The sequence below is a fragment of the Felis catus genome, chromosome B4 (assembly GCF_018350175.1).
Source record: "Felis catus isolate Fca126 chromosome B4, F.catus_Fca126_mat1.0, whole genome shotgun sequence".
Taxonomy (NCBI): Eukaryota; Metazoa; Chordata; class Mammalia; order Carnivora; family Felidae; genus Felis; species Felis catus.
In genome coordinates this window covers 63,403,511-63,419,687 of record NC_058374.1, presented here as the reverse complement: position 1 = coordinate 63,419,687, position 16,177 = coordinate 63,403,511, and positions in this window count along the sequence as shown.

The window sequence follows — 16,177 nt, the reverse complement described above, 5'->3', positions numbered from 1 at the left end:
TTTCCAACGGGTTTGGAATATGCAGGGAGCTAAGAGCAACTGAGGCAAGAGTGGCCTTTTCCCAAAAGATATCCTTGAGGATGAAGGGAAGAACTGGGGCAGATGAGAACTAAGCAGTAAGGCCTTATGGGCACCTTTCAGCTGTGGCCCAGTGTCCCCAACTCAGCTTTCTTAGTTTATAGTGACTCCCATTCGTACAGTCTAGTGAGTGAGGACAGTACCGTCATTTCTCTTGCTTGGCAGTCATTCATTCTGGAAACTTCTGCAGCTCTATCTTGACTGCTGATTTCCAGACCATCTGACTCCAACTGGTCTCTCCTCGTGCATGTTAGCAAATTAGAATTCCTTCACAGTGGGTAATCGCTGGCCTTGCTGTTAGGTCCTTCCTCTTCTTTTTCGCAGCACTTGTATTTTTTCTGATCTGCCTTGAATTGCTCATGCCATTGATTGTAAGTTTGAGGGAAGAGACTATGTTTTGTATAGTATTTTGTACACATTTTGCCTTCTTTATATACCCTTTATCTGGAGACCAAGCATGATTAATATGAACAAATGAATAAATGGGTATTTGAGGTTCTGCCAATGAGCTTGGAACTTTGAGCTTCTCAGAGGCTAAATACGATCTCAGAGACAGGTAGTTTTCTGTGCAGGCACCTGGCCTTTAGGAGGAGAAAACAGCTCCACAGCAGCGGCCACCCCCACAGATGGATGGTGAAGTAGATGATTTGCTGCTGGAGGGAAGGTGTTGTCTGTGGAACACTCTCATCTCTACCGTTAGAAGGTAGGGGAGGGACAGGAAGCTGTTCCCCAAACTGAGACGACACTGTGAGACCGGAAATGAAGCAGGTAACTCCATACAATTTGCACAGTTTTATCAGGGTAACTTACTGACAGCGGGGATGGGGTGGAAGATGATCCAGGCTCTGTATATAGTTATTCTCTGCAAAGTTCGGGCTTTACTGTGCAGAAGTTTTAGAGTGAGGGGATGCACAGAAAAGCACTGTAGTGAGATCAAAGGGTTCACATGCACCTAATCGGCAGCTAACCTTTAATTAGACCTTGTGTCACCATCTGTGTTTCAGGAAGGGGAAAGACTATGGTATCTCTAAGAGATTAATGGGAGGCGAAAACAAGCATCCTGTTCCAGACTTAGTGGGCATTTCTGAAGCAGAAGCCCAGTTTCTGGTTTTTCAGGATTACAAAAGACGTCTTATTCCTGGTTACCTTCAGTGACAAGGGTCTCTTTCACAAGGATTCAGGAACATGTTAGGTCTAACAGGTTATCATCTCCCTCTTAGCTACTCATTCACCCTTGCTCCCAAAGATAGCTACACAGCAGGGCTCACGGAGCACCAGCACATACGTTGGTAAACGTTAGGACAGAACTTCCATTTCTGCATAGTTCTTTGAATCTGTGTCTATTATAAAGAAAGAATGAAATTGGTCAGTTTGTCACTACCTTCTGTGGAATTCCTCTATAGAGCATGGTTTTGCCCCAAACCCCCCAAAAGCATTTGGCCTCCCTGATTTTCTTTAGAGGTGAGATACGGGTGTGGCGGGCAATGAGTTGGGTGTACCTGTTACTTCAAGGCAAATGATACAAGTAACCCTGCTATTGTGATGTATTCCTTGAAATAATAAGTATGGTATTGGCTTTTGGGTTTTGTTTTTTGTTTTTGGGTGGTATTTTTTTTTTTGGCACAATGTGAACATGCTATCTCATGTGTTCTTACATTTTTGTTTTACATTCTTTCAGCCATCACAAGACTTCAGAGCACTTATTTTTAATTTCCCCTACCTACCCCCTGGTTCTCCACTACGTTCTCTCAGCTTTGCCACTCATAGTATATTGATCCAGAATTTAGCTAGTAAAGGAAGAGAAACATCCGTGCTATTATTTCTTTAAGTTTATTTATTTATTTTGAGAGAGAAAGAACGAGAACAAGCAAGCAGGAGAGGGGCAGGGAGGGAGAGGGAGAGGGAGAGGGAGAGGGAGAGGGAGAGGGAGAGGGAGAGAGAGAGAGAGAGAGAGAGAGAATCCCAAGTAGGCTCTGTGCTGTCAGTTTGGAGCCTGACACGAGCCTTGAACTCACGAACTGTGAGATCATGACATGAGCTGAAATCAAGAGTCAGATGCTTAACTGAGCCACCCAGGCGCCCCAAGATATTATTTTTTAAATGACTCTGAGCCCAATTCAAAAGGAGCACTCATATGTAGGTGTCACTTATCATTAAGACATTATGAAATCCCCTTAAATAATTATTTAAAAAATTATCAGTGGAGTAATATTCTTTACTGTATTTTAAAGTTTCATGAAAAAGTCTGGAAACAATCTGGTCTGTAACTCAAGGTTTGAGTGTTTTCAAAATAAAAAAAATATGTGATTTTAAAACATTTTAATACAGTACAGAAAAATGGAGAGTCATGTCTGTTGTATTCAAACAACGACTATCTTTCTATTCTATAACACTGTTATAAAGAAAAGTTAGCAGCTCAACAGCTGTAGTGTAAGTATAGCAATTGTCGTTGTTGCTGGAATTCAGCTATCTGTGAACTACTCTGCACACTTAACTAAATCAAAGCCTATGCAGAGCCTTAAATCAATATAAGATTAAGAAAGAATTGTTCACATTACATCACTTAAAGGATAGACCTTAATCCCTGTATTAAAGTCAACCACTGCAATGTTTGCAAAAGAATAGTAAGATCATAGGACTGACCTTTACATTTAAGATGAAAGAATCCATCTGGAGAGATCACATTACCCCAGCAGCCCTTCTTTGCCCTCTCTCCCGTCTTGGCATTCTGTGTTAGGCCTTCCCCTCTTGTCTGGGTGAGTTTATCAGGGGCTATGAGCATTGTACTTAGGGACCAAGAATTATTACTATTATTTTTTAAATCTTTATTTTTGAGAGAGACAGAGACAGAGCACAAGTGGGGAAGGGGCAGAGAGAGAGAGAAGGAGACACAGAATCCGAATCAGGCTCCAGGCTCTAAGCTGTCAGCACAGAGCGCAACATGGGGCCTGGACTCATGAACTGAGAGATCATGACCCAAGCCTAAGTCAAATGCTTAACTGGCTGAGCCACCCAGGTGCCCTAGGGACCAAGAATTGTTAGGCAACCACCTACACTGTGATTCAGAGGATTATGAAAAGGATCCCTGTATCTCCACTACCTTCTATAAGGGTATCTAAAATCCAGGTCTTGAAGGAATTTGCTACTTCCTGACATTTTTGTTGCTAAAGAAGCTGGTTGTTTCTTTCTCCAAAGCACAAGACTTTCAGATCTGACCTTGTCATCTAGTCAAAGGTGATGCATTGAGTTTGGAATGGATAACTGAGACATGATGAGGTTTCTAATCTGGTCATTTATGCCTTTTCTGTATGAATTGAAATGACCTACTCTTGGCTTTAAGTTCAAAATGAAAATTTTCTGAGATATCACAAGGCTATAAAACTTTGTTTTACATCAAAAACCCATCTGTCTGGAAAAGATGGTGGAGTAAGAAGGCCCTAAGTTCACCTGGTCGCATGGATACACCTAGATAACACCCACACCATTGTCAAGAACCTAGAAAACGACTAGTGGACTCTCCCCCGCTAATCATAGAGAAGAGGCCACACTGAAAAATGGTAGGAAGGGTGGACATGTGATCAGGAATCAAATTGATGGGTAGAGACATCATTAGGAACAAAACTGACCTATGAGACTGGCCGTGGGAGGGAGGGACACCACAGACACAGAGAACGGAGAGGAGCAGATCCCACCCCAGGCACCCCAGACACAGGGACTCACAATGGGGAGACAAATCCCCATAACATTTGACTCTAAAAACCAGAGGGGCTTAATTAAGGAGTTCTTACAATCAGTGGGGCTCAACACTAGGAACTTTAAAAACCAGTGGCTCAACTTGGGGAGAAAGAGAGGGCAATAGAAAAATGAGTCTCTGCCCTTAAAGGGACAGCATAACAAATAGCCCTGTAGAGATACAGCATAGAAGCAGTAGTTTGAAAAAACACCCGGGGTATATGGGAAGGAGATTTATTTAGTAACTTCAGAATGTATGCTGGAGGGGCAGGTATCTTTAGGAGACTTCTCTGAGAACTAAAGAGGCAGTGGATACCATTTCCCTCCCTGCCCACCAGCCGAGATACATGACTCGGGAATTGTGGGAATGCGTGCAGTGCCAACACTCTACACCTAGCTTGTTAACAGCAGCTCACCTCATGCTCTTCTTTGGATCCACCCCTACAACCAACCCTCAGCTCTTCTCCAAGGTAGCAACACATTCCCTCCCATAGCAGACCTGTGCACACAATGCTAACACCCTGTTATGTCCCACCCCCACATTCTCCAGTGAAACTGCCCCCTTTAACTTCACCTCCCCAGGAGTTCCCCAAAGCAGCTCCAGTACTCTTCCCACAGTAGAAAGTGTAAACCTTGCTAACATTGTGAACCCCACCCCCATGTTCTCCTGCAAAGACACCCCTTCCAACCTGCCCTCAGCAGGGAATCATCCAAAGTGATGCCATAAGCCTGGTAATGCGCAAGCAGCCCTTACACTGGTCAGCACCACCCCAAACTGGCTTTTGCCATGGGAAGAGGGGAAGATATCACACAGACAATTTCCACTGCAGCCCTAGAAGTGAGCTGGGGGTAGACACCTGGTCTGACTGCAGGCCCTGCCCACCAGTGAAAGCCTCTCACAGGGCAACACAGGGAAAGTGTTCTGCAGTTTGATGTGACCACAGTTCTGGCAAATGCCTCCTCTGACTAAACTCAAACCCAAGGCAGCCCCAGACTGGCCTGTTATCAATACGGGGCCAAACCCTCCCCACAACAGGCAAAGACAGCCATTGAAGATAACTAGACAGAAAGCAAATGTGGCTTAGTCACAACAGTAAGGTGCATGCAACACACAGAGGACACACCCCTGAAGTGCCAGTTTCTGATGAACAGGGTATATTGCATTGCAGGACACCACAGACCTTTTCTTCATAAGACCACTACTTTCAAGAATAGGAGACTTAACTGACTTTCTTAATGCACAGAAACAGACACAGAGAGTTAGACAAAAATAGGAGATAGAGGAATACATCTCAAATTAAAGAACAGGACACAATCAGAGCAAGAGAGCTAAGCAAAACAGAGATAAGTTATATGCCTGATAGAGAATTTGAAGTAATGGCTATAAAGATACTCATTGGATTTGAGAAAAGAGTGGAGAACCTCAGTGAAACCCTCAACAAAGAGACAGAAAACATAAAAGAGAACCAATTAGAGATGAAGAATTTAATAATTAAAATGAAAAATATACCAGATGGAATAAATACTAGACTAGAGAGTACAAATGAACAGATTAGTGATCTGGAGACAGAGAAATGGAAAGCAATCAAGCTAACCAGGAGAAATAAAAAAGAGTAAAAAAAGAGAATAAAGGGAACTCAGTGACACCATCAATGGTAACATCATTCGTATTATAGGGATCACAGAAAGAGAAGAAGGGACAAAGGGGCAGAAAATGTATTTGAAGAAATAATAGCTAAAAACTTCCCTAATCTGAGGACTGCTATATGTATAAATGTATATATAAACCTAACAGTGACCACAAATCAAAACCAGTAATAGATATGCAACTAAAGACAAATGAACAGAGAAGAACTACAAAAACAACAGTAAGTCAAGTAACAAAATGGCAATAAATACATACCAATCAATAATTACTTTGAATGTAAATGGACTAACTGCTCATTATCCAAAGACAAAGGGTGACAGAATGGATAAAAAAGCAAGGCCCTCTATATGCTGCCCAAAAGAGACTCATTTCAGACCTACACACACATGCAGACTGAAAGTGAAGGGATGACGTATTTATCATATAAATGGAAGTGAAAAGAAAGCCAGGGTAGCAATATTATTTTGGACAAAATATACCTTAAAACAAAGACTATTACAAGGGACAAAGAAGGATGCTACAAAATCATAAAAGGAATAATCCAACAAGAAGATATAACAATTGTAAATATTTATGCACCCAACATGAAAGCTCCCAAATATATAAACAGCTATTAACAAGCATAAAGGAACAAATCTATAGGAATACAATAATAATAGGGTACTTTAACACCCCACTTACATCAGTGGATAGATCACCCAAACAGGAAATCAACAAGGAAACAATGGTTTTGAGGGCACATTGGATTAGATGGATCTAATAGATGTATTTAGAACTTTCCATCCTAAACAGAAATACATTCTCTTCAAGTTGCACATGGAACATTGTCCACAATATTAGGCCATAAAACAAGCCTCAACCAATTCAAAAAGATACTATGTATCCTTTCCAACCGCAAGGCTATGAAACTAGAAATCAACCATAACAAAAACACCTGGAAAGAACACAAATACACGGAAATTAAATAACATGGTACTAAACAATGAATGGGTTAACCAAGAAATCAAAGAAGAAATAAAAATACATGGAGACAAATGAAAATAGAAATTAATGATCCAAAATATTTAAGATGCAACCAAAGCTGTTCTAAAAAGGAACTTTATAGCAATACAGGTCTACCTCAGGAAGCAAGAAAAATCTCAAATATACAACCTAACCTTAAACCTGAATGAGCAAGAGAAAGAAGAAAAAACTAAATCCAAAAACCAGTAGAAATGTTGCCAGGTTAACTGGGGAGACTCTAGGCGCTGACGCCTCGACACAGCCCATCCCAAAGATGTTGCTGATGGTTCTTGGTCTCATGACAAGGAAGAATTCAAGGACAGATGCAACACAGTGGGTAAGAGACACAAGCAGAAAAGTTTGTTAAAGCAAAAGTACACTCTCAAGATGTGAGAGTGGGAGAGGGAGAAAGGCAGAGACACATCCCGTGCCCTGGGGTTTGAGTTTCTTCTACCTTTTATCAACAGTTGTTAGCAACAGGGAGGAATATTTGTTACTTGAGGCAGGGAATTCTTGCAAACAGTGTTTCAAGCTTTTTCTTATTTGTTCAGGGATTTCTGGCCTATTTTGTCAGCCATCTTGGCCTGTCTAGTTTGATCCAGTGTGGTAAGTTTTGTTTTGGAGGGCTGCCAGGACAGGTCTCTGGCTTTCCCAATAGCTGGCCATGACTTCTTCTTTGCTGGCCTCTAGGCATCCTGTTAGAATCTAACTAACTAACTCCTCTAACAGAAGGAAAGAAATAATGAACATCAGAGCAGAAATAAATGAAAAAGAAACTAAAAAAACAATAGAACAGATCAATGAAACCAGGAGCTGGTTCTGTGAAAAGATGAACAAATTTGATAAACTTTTTGCCAGACTCATAGAGAGAGAGAGAGAGAGAGAGAGAGAGAGAGAGAGAGAAACATAGAAAGACAGAGAGGATTCAAACAAAATCAGAAATGAAAGGTGAGAAATAACCAACACCACAGAAATATAAACAGTTGTAAGAGAATATTATGAAATATGATATGCCAGCAGATTGGACAGCCTAGAAGAAATGGATAAATTTCTAGAATCATATAACCTTTCAAAACTGAACCAGGAAGAAATAGGATATTTGAAGAGTGTCATTGGCAATGAAATTAAATCAGTAATAAAAGAACTCCCAAGAAACAAAAGCCCAGGACTAGATGGCTTCAGAGGTGAATTCTACTGAGTATTTAAAGATGAGTTAATGCCTATCTTCTGAAACTATTCCAAAAATTAGAAGAGGAAGGAAAGCTTCCAAATTCATTCTATGAGGCCAGTATTACCCTGATACCAAAACCAGATAAAGACACCACAAAAAATCCTCACCAAAATAGTAGCAAACTGAATCCAATAATTAAAAAAAATCACTCAACACCATCAAGTGGTATTTATTTCTGGGATGCAAGAGTGGTTCAATATTCACAAATCAATCAATGTGATACATCATATCAGCAAGAGCAATGATAAAAACCATATGATTGTTTCAATAGATGTAAAAAAAGCATTTGAGAAAGTACAATATCCATTTATCTCCAACAAAGTAGGTTAAGAGGGAACATACCTTAACATAATAAAGACCACAGTGAAAAACCTACAACTAACATCATGTTCAGTGGTGAAAAATTGAGAGCTTTTCCCCTAAGGTCAGGAAGAAGACAAGAATGTCCACACTCACCACTTTTATTTAACATAGTACTGGAAGTTGTAGCTATAGCAAACACACAAAAAAGAGAAATAAAAGGAATCCAAGTTGGTAAGGAAGAAGTGAAATTGTCTCTATTTGGAGATGACATAAGACTATATAGAAAACCCTAAAGACTCCATCCAAAAACTACTAGAACTGAAAAATGAATTCAATAAGGTTGCAGGATTCAAAATCAATATAAAGAAATTTATTGCATTTCTATACACTACTAATAAAGTGGCAGAAAGAGAAATTAAGAAAGCCATCCCACTTACAATTGTACCAAAAAGAATAAAATACCTAGGAATAAAGTTAACCAAGGAGGTGAAAGGCCTGTACTCTGAAAACTGTAAAACATTGATGAAAGAAATTGAAGATGATACAAACAAATGGACAGGTAGCCTATACTCATGGATTGAGGGAACAAATATTGTTAATATGTCTATACTACCTAAAGCACTCTGTACATCTAATGCAATCCCTATATCAAAGTTCCAATAGCATTTTTCACATAGCAAGAACAAGTAATACTGAAATTTTATAGAACCACAAAAGAACCCAAACAGCCAAAGCAATCTTGAAAAAGAAGAAAACTGGAGGTATCACAATCCAAGATTTCAGGTTATACTACAAAGGTGTAGTAATCAAAACAATATGGTCCTAGCACAAAAAACAGACATATAGATCAATGGAATAGAATAGAGAGCTCAGAAATAAACCCATCGTCAATTGATTTACTACAATGGGGGAAAGAACAGGAAATTGAAAAGAGACAGTCTCTTCAACAGACGATGTTGGAAAAACTGGACAGCTAAATGCCAAAGAATGAAACTAGACCACTTTCTCACACCATACACAAATATAAACTCAACATGAATTAAAGACCAAAATGTGGGACCTGAAGCCGTAAAACTCCTAGAAGAGAGCACAGGCAATAATTTCCCTGACATCTGCAGTAGCAATATTTTTCTAGCTATGTCTCCTGAGGCAAGGGAAACAAAAGCAAAAATAAATTATTGGGACTATATAAAAATTAAAAGCTTTTGCACAGCAAAGGAAACAATCAAGAGAACAAAAAGATAACCTACTGAATGGAAGAAGAGATTTGCAAATGACATATCTGATACGGGGTTAATATCCAAAGACATATAAAGAGCTTATACTACCCAACAGCAAAAGCCCCAAATAATCCAATTTAAAAAAGGGCAGATGGATGGCTCAGTGGGTTAAGCATCTGATTCTTGATCTCAGCTCAAGTCTTGATCTCAGGGTTGTGATTTCAGGCCCTGTGTTGAGCTCCATGCTGGGCATGAAGCCTACTTTAAAAAAAATGGGCAGAAGACACGAATAGACATTTCCCCAAAGAAGACATACAGATGGCCAACAGACACTTGAAAAGATGCTCAACATCACTAATCATGGAAATGCAAATCAAAACCACAATGAGATATTACTTCACACCTGTCAGAATGTCTAAAATCAACAACATCAGAAACAACAGATATTGGCAAGGATGTGGAGAAAAAAGGAACCTTTGTGCACTGTTGATGGGAATGCAAACTGGTGCAAAACAGTATGGAGATTCCTCAAAAAATTAAAAATAGAGTCACCATATGATCCAGTAATTTCACTATTGGATATTTACTCAAACAATAGAAAAAACACTAATTCAGAAAGATGTATGTGCCCCTATATTTACTGCAGCCTTATTTAGGATAGTAAATATATGGAAGCAATCCAAGTGTTCATGAAGAGATAAATGGATGGGGTGACTGGGTGGCTCAGTCTGTTAAGCACCCAACTCTTGGTTTCAGCTCAGGTCATGATTTCATGGGTTTTGAGACCCAGCCCCATGTCCAGCTCAGCTGACAGCATGGAGCCTCCTTGGGATTCTCTTTCTCCCTCTTTTTCTCAAAATAAATAAAAATAAAAATTATATACAAAAAGGAGATGAATGGATAAAAATGTGGTACATATATACAATGGAATATTACTTAGCCAAAAAGAAAGAAATCTTGCCATATGCAACAACATGGATCAAACTAGAGAATATAATGCTAAGTGAAATAAGTCAGAGAAAGAGAAGTACTATATGATTTCATTCATATGTGGGATTTAAGAAACATAATTAATGAGCAAGGAAAAAAAGAGGCAAACTTAAAAACAAGCTCTTAAATATAGAGAACAAACTGGTGGTTACCAGAGGAGAGGTGGGTGGGAGGATGGGTGAAATAAGTGAAGAGGATTAAGAGTACACTTATCATGACCAGCACTGAGTAATGTATAAAACTGTTGAATCGATGGGGCGCCTGGGTGGCGCAGTCGGTTAAGCGTCCAACTTCAGCCAGGTCACGATCTCGCGGTCCGTGAGTTCAAGCCCCACGTCAGGCTCTGGGCTGATGGCTCAGAGCCTGGAACCTGTTTCCGATTCTGTGTCTCCCTCTCTCTCTGCCCCTCCCCCGTTCATGCTCTGTCTCTCTCTGTCCCAAAAATAAATAAAAACGTTGAAAAAAAAATTAAAAAAAACCCAAAAAACTGTTGAATCGCTATATTGTACACATGAACCTAGTATAACACTGTATGTTAATTATACTGAAATTAAAATAAATAAACTCATATAATTTGGTTGGAGGAGTAGAAAGGTAGAACTTTAGAATGTTTTTATTTATTTATTTTTTAAGAATTTTTTTATTTTTTATTAAAAAAGTTTTTTTAACATTTATTTATTTTTGACATAGAGAGAGAGAGAGAATGAGTGGGGGAGGGGCAGAGAGGGAGACACAGAATCCAAAGCAGGCTCCAGGCTCTGAGCTGTCAGCACAGAGCCAGAAGTGGGGCTCAAACTCACGGACTGTGAGATCATGACCTGAGCTGAAGTTGACGCTTAACCGACTGAGCCACCAGGCGCCCCTGATAATTTTTTTTAATAGTGGCCACCCTAATAGGAATAAGGTAGCATCTCATTGTGGTTTTGATTTGCATTTTTCTAATTAGTGATGTTAACCATTTTTTCATATGGTTGTTGTCCATTTGTATAACTTTTTTGGAGAAATGTCTGTTTAAGTCTTTTGTCCTTTATTCATTCATTTATTCCAGTATAATTATAATACAATGTTATATTAGTTTCAGGTGTACAATATAGTGATTCACCAATTCTATACATTATCAATACTCACCACGATAAGTGTACTCTTAATCCTCTTCAGCTATTTTATCCACCCGCCCCCGCCCCCCCACTCACTTCCCATCTGGTAACTACTAGTTTGTTCTCTATGTTAAAGAGTGTTTTTTGTTTGTCTTTTTTCCCATTTGTTTGTTTTGTTTCTTAAATTCCACATGTGAATGAATCATATGGTATTTGTCTCTCTCTGACTTATTTAACTTAGCATTATACCCTCTAGACCCATCCATGTTATTATAAATGGCACTATTTCATTATTTTTAAGGCTGAGTAATATTCCATTGTGCATATATACCACATCTTCTTTACCCACTCATCTATTGATAAAAACTTGTGTTGCTTCATATCTTAGCTATTCTAAATAATGTTGCAAAAAACATAGGGATGCATATATCTTTTTGAACTAGTGTTTTCACAGTCTTTGAGTAAATTCCTAGTAGAGGAGTGAATGGATCATATGGTAATTCCATTTTTAATTTTTTGAAGATTCTCCATACTGTTTTCCACAATGACTGCACCAGTTTGCATTCCCACCAACAGTGCACAAAGGTTCCTTTTTCTCCACATCCTCACCAACACTTGCTTCTTTTGTTTTAGATTCTAGCCATTCTGATATCTCATTGTGGTTTTTGACTTGCTTTTCCCTGATTAGTGATGAAGATCATCTTTTCGTGTGTCTGTTGACTATCTGTATATTTTCATTGGAGAAATGTCTGTTCATGTCTTTTGCCCAATTATTAATTGGATTATTTGGGAGTTTTTTTGGTGTTGAGAATAACCCAAAGAAGTTCTTTATATATTATTGGATATTAACTCCTTATTGGACGTATCATTCGCCAATATCTTCTCCCACTCAGTAGGTTGTTTTTTAGTTTTGTTGATGATGTCCTTTGCTCTGTACAAGCTTTTAATTTTGATGTAGTTCCAATAGTTTATTTTTGCGTTTATTTCCCTTGCTTTAGGAGACGTATCTAGAAAAATGTTGATAAGGTCAATGTCAGAGAAATTATCTCCTGTGTTCTCTTTTAGGATTTTTATGATTTCACGTCTCACATTTAGATCTTGAATCCATTTTGAGTTTATCTTTGTGTATAGTGTAAGAAAGTGGGGTCCAGGGGAGGCTTGGAAAGATGGCGGGGCAAGAGGACCCTGAACGCATCCTCTCTTACATTTTCAACTAGATATTATCCATATCTAAGTCAACAAACCCGAGAGCGATCCAAAGACTGGCAGAAAAAACTCTACAACTAAATATAGGGAAGAAGCTGCATCTGAAAGTTCAGGAAAATCAGAAAGGTAGAGGGATCTGCATGTGTGTGGAGAGGGCAGAGAAATGGGCCCTCATACCAGGGAGCTCACACAGGGAAGACTAATCCCCAGAATGTTTGGCTTTAAAAACCAGAGGGACTGAATTCCATGATTTTGTAAAACCAGTGGTACTTTGAGCCTGGAGCTTTAAAGGTCTGAATCAGCACTGGGTGAGCCAAGAGGGTGACAGCTCTATCAGTGCCCTTAAAGAGACAGCAGCCTGCATGGAAAGGCAATATAAAAATGGCAGTTCACCCGATGCAAGGGGCAAACAGGTAACAGATCTGATTTTGGAGCATGTTGGGAGACTTCCCTGAAAACGAGGGAGCTGGCAGATGGCATTTTCCTCTCCTGTCCCCTAGCATAAACACAGAGCCACCCATGAGAGGCAGGGCTGCACAGAAACTTACTACCTAACCCACTAGCAGTACACCAAGGCCATGAGTTCTCCTGAGGATTAGCCAACTTCAAGCCTCCTGCCCCCAGCTCTATCTGACAAGGCTATCATTTAGAAAAAGACAGATAAAGAGTTTCCTAGACAAATAAAACTAAAGGAGTTTGTGACCACTAAACCAGTTCTGCAAGATATGTTAAAAGGGACTCTCTGAGTGGAAAGAAGAGACCAAGTGACAGTAAAGAGGTAGGAAACACAAAAGCAGTAAAAATGAATATTTCTGTAAAAAAAAAATCAGTGGAAAATTCACAAAAAAGGATACAAAAGATAATAACCTATACCTAAAACATGAGGAGGAGAGGAGAAGAGAATGGGTTCAAACTTGAGTGACTATCAACATAAGTTATAATGCTATACACAGAAGAAGTTATATACAAACCTAATGGTAACCATGTATAAAAACCACTAATAAATATGTAGAGGATCAAGAGAAATAAATCACTAAAGATAATCAGCAAACCATGAAAGAAAGAAGGATCAGAGATAGTTTTCAGAAACAACCACAAAACAAATAATAAAATGGCAATAAATACATATCAATAATTACTTTGGATGCAAATGGACTAAAACTCCAATCAAAAGACATAGGGTATCAAAATAGATTGAAAAAAAACCAAAAACAAAAACCAAGACCAATGCTGCCAACAAGAGACTCGTTTTAGACTGAAGATACCTGAAGATTGAAAGTGAGAGGATAAACATCTATCATGCAAATGAATGTTAAAAGACAGCCAGAGTAGCAATACTTACATCAGACAAAGTAGACTTTGAAACAGACTGTACAAGAGACAAAGAAGGGTGCTATATAGTAATTAAGAGGACAATCCAATAAGATATAACAATTGTAAATATTTATGCACACAACATAGGAGGACCCAAATACATGAAACAGTTAATAACAAACATAAAGAACTAATAAATAATAATACAATAATAGTAGGGGACTTAAACACCCCACTTACACCAATGTATTATCCTAAGAAAATCAACAAGGAAACAATGGCTTTAAATGACACATTGGTACAGACAGATCTAACAGATATATTCACAACATTCCATCCTAAAACAGCAGAATATACATTCTTTTCAAGTGCACATGGAACATTCTCCAGAATACATCACATATTATCCCACAACAAATTCAAGAAGATTAAAATCATATCGTTCATCTTTTCTGACCATAAGGCTATGAAACTAGAAATAAACCACAGGAAAAAATCTGGAAAGACCACAAGCACATGGAGGTTAAATAACATGCTACTAAACAATGAATGGGTCAACCAATAAATAGAATAAATTAAGGGGTGCCTGGGTGGCTCAGTTAAGTGCCCAGCTTTTGGTTTCAGATTGGGTCATGATCTCGTGGTCTGTGAGTTCAAGCCCCACATTCAGCTCCATACTGGCAGCGTGGAGCCTGCTTGGGATCCTCTTGCCCTCGCCCTCACCCTCTCAAAATAAATAAATAAACTTAAAAAAAAAGAATTAAAAAGTACATGGAAACAAATGAAACTGAAAACAAAATGGTTCAAAACCTCTGGGAGGCAGCAAAAGCCATTCTAAGAGGGAAGTTTCTAACAATACAGGCATACAACAAGAAGCAAGACAAATCTCAAATAAACACCTAACCTTGCATCTAAAGGAGCTAGAAAAAAAAACCCAAAAACTAAAACCAGCAGATGGAAGGAAAAAATAAAGATTAAAACAGAAATAAAAACATAATAGGAACTAAGAAAACAGACAAAAACTTTAAAAAAAAAAAATCCACAATAGACCATAACAAAACCAGGAGCTAGTTCTTTGAAAAAATTAATTGATAAACTTCCTACCAGACTTACCAAGAAATAAATAGGAAGGACTCAGATAAATGAAATCACAAGCAAGGGAGGAGAAATCACAACCAGCACCACAAATACAATCATAAGAGACTATTATGAACAACTATATGCCAACATATTGGATAACTTAGAAGAAAGAGATAAATTCCTAGGAACATCTAACTTCCAAAATTGAATCAGAAAGAAATAGAAACTGAATAGATTGATAACAGCAAAGAAATTAAATCAGTAATTAAAAAACTCCCAACAAACAAAAGTCCAGGACCACATGCTTTACAGGCAAATTCTACCAAACATTTAAGGAAAAATTAATACCCATTTTCTTAAACTATTTCAAAAAATAGAAAAGTAACTAAGACTTCCAAGTTCATTTTATGAGGCCAGCATTACCCTATACCCAAACAAGAAAAAGATGCTACAAAAAAAAAAAAAAAAAAAAGTGAGAGAGAGAAAGAACTACAGGCCAATATCCCGGATGAACATAGATGCAAAAATTCTCAACAAAATACTAGCAAATCAAATTCAACAATATTAAAAAAAAAAGTCATTCAACACAATCAAGTGCAATCTATTTCTGGGTTGCAAGTGTAGTTCAATATTCACAAATCAATCAATGTGATACATCACCTCAGGAGAAAGGATAAGAACCCTATCATTTCAACAGACACAGAAAAAGCATTTGACAAAGTACAACATCCATTTATGATAAAAAGTCTCAACAAAATAGGTTTAAAGGGAACACACCTCAACATAATAAAGGTCCTACATGACAGGTGTCTGGGTGGTTCAGTTGGTTAAGCATCTGACTTCAGCTCAGGTCATGATCTCATGGTCTGTGAGTTCGAGCCCCCTGTTGGGCTCTGTGCTGACAGCTCAGAGCCTGGAGCCTGCCTCAGATTCTGTGTCTCCCTCTCTCTGCCCCTCCCCCACTTATGCTCTGTCTCTTTCTCTCAAAGGTAAATAAATGTTAAATAAATAAATAAATAAATGTCCTACATGAAAAACTCACAGTTAGCACCATTGTTAATGGGGAAAACAGAGCTTTCCCCCTAAAGTGAGGAATAAGACAACAATGTCTACTCTCACCACTTTCAATTAACATAGTACTGCAAGTCCTAGCCATAGCAATCAGATAAGAAAAAGGAATAAAGTGCATCCAAATCATTAAGGAAGAAACAAAACTGTCACTATTTGCAGATAACATGATACTGTATATAGAAAACTTGACAGATTCTGCCAAAAA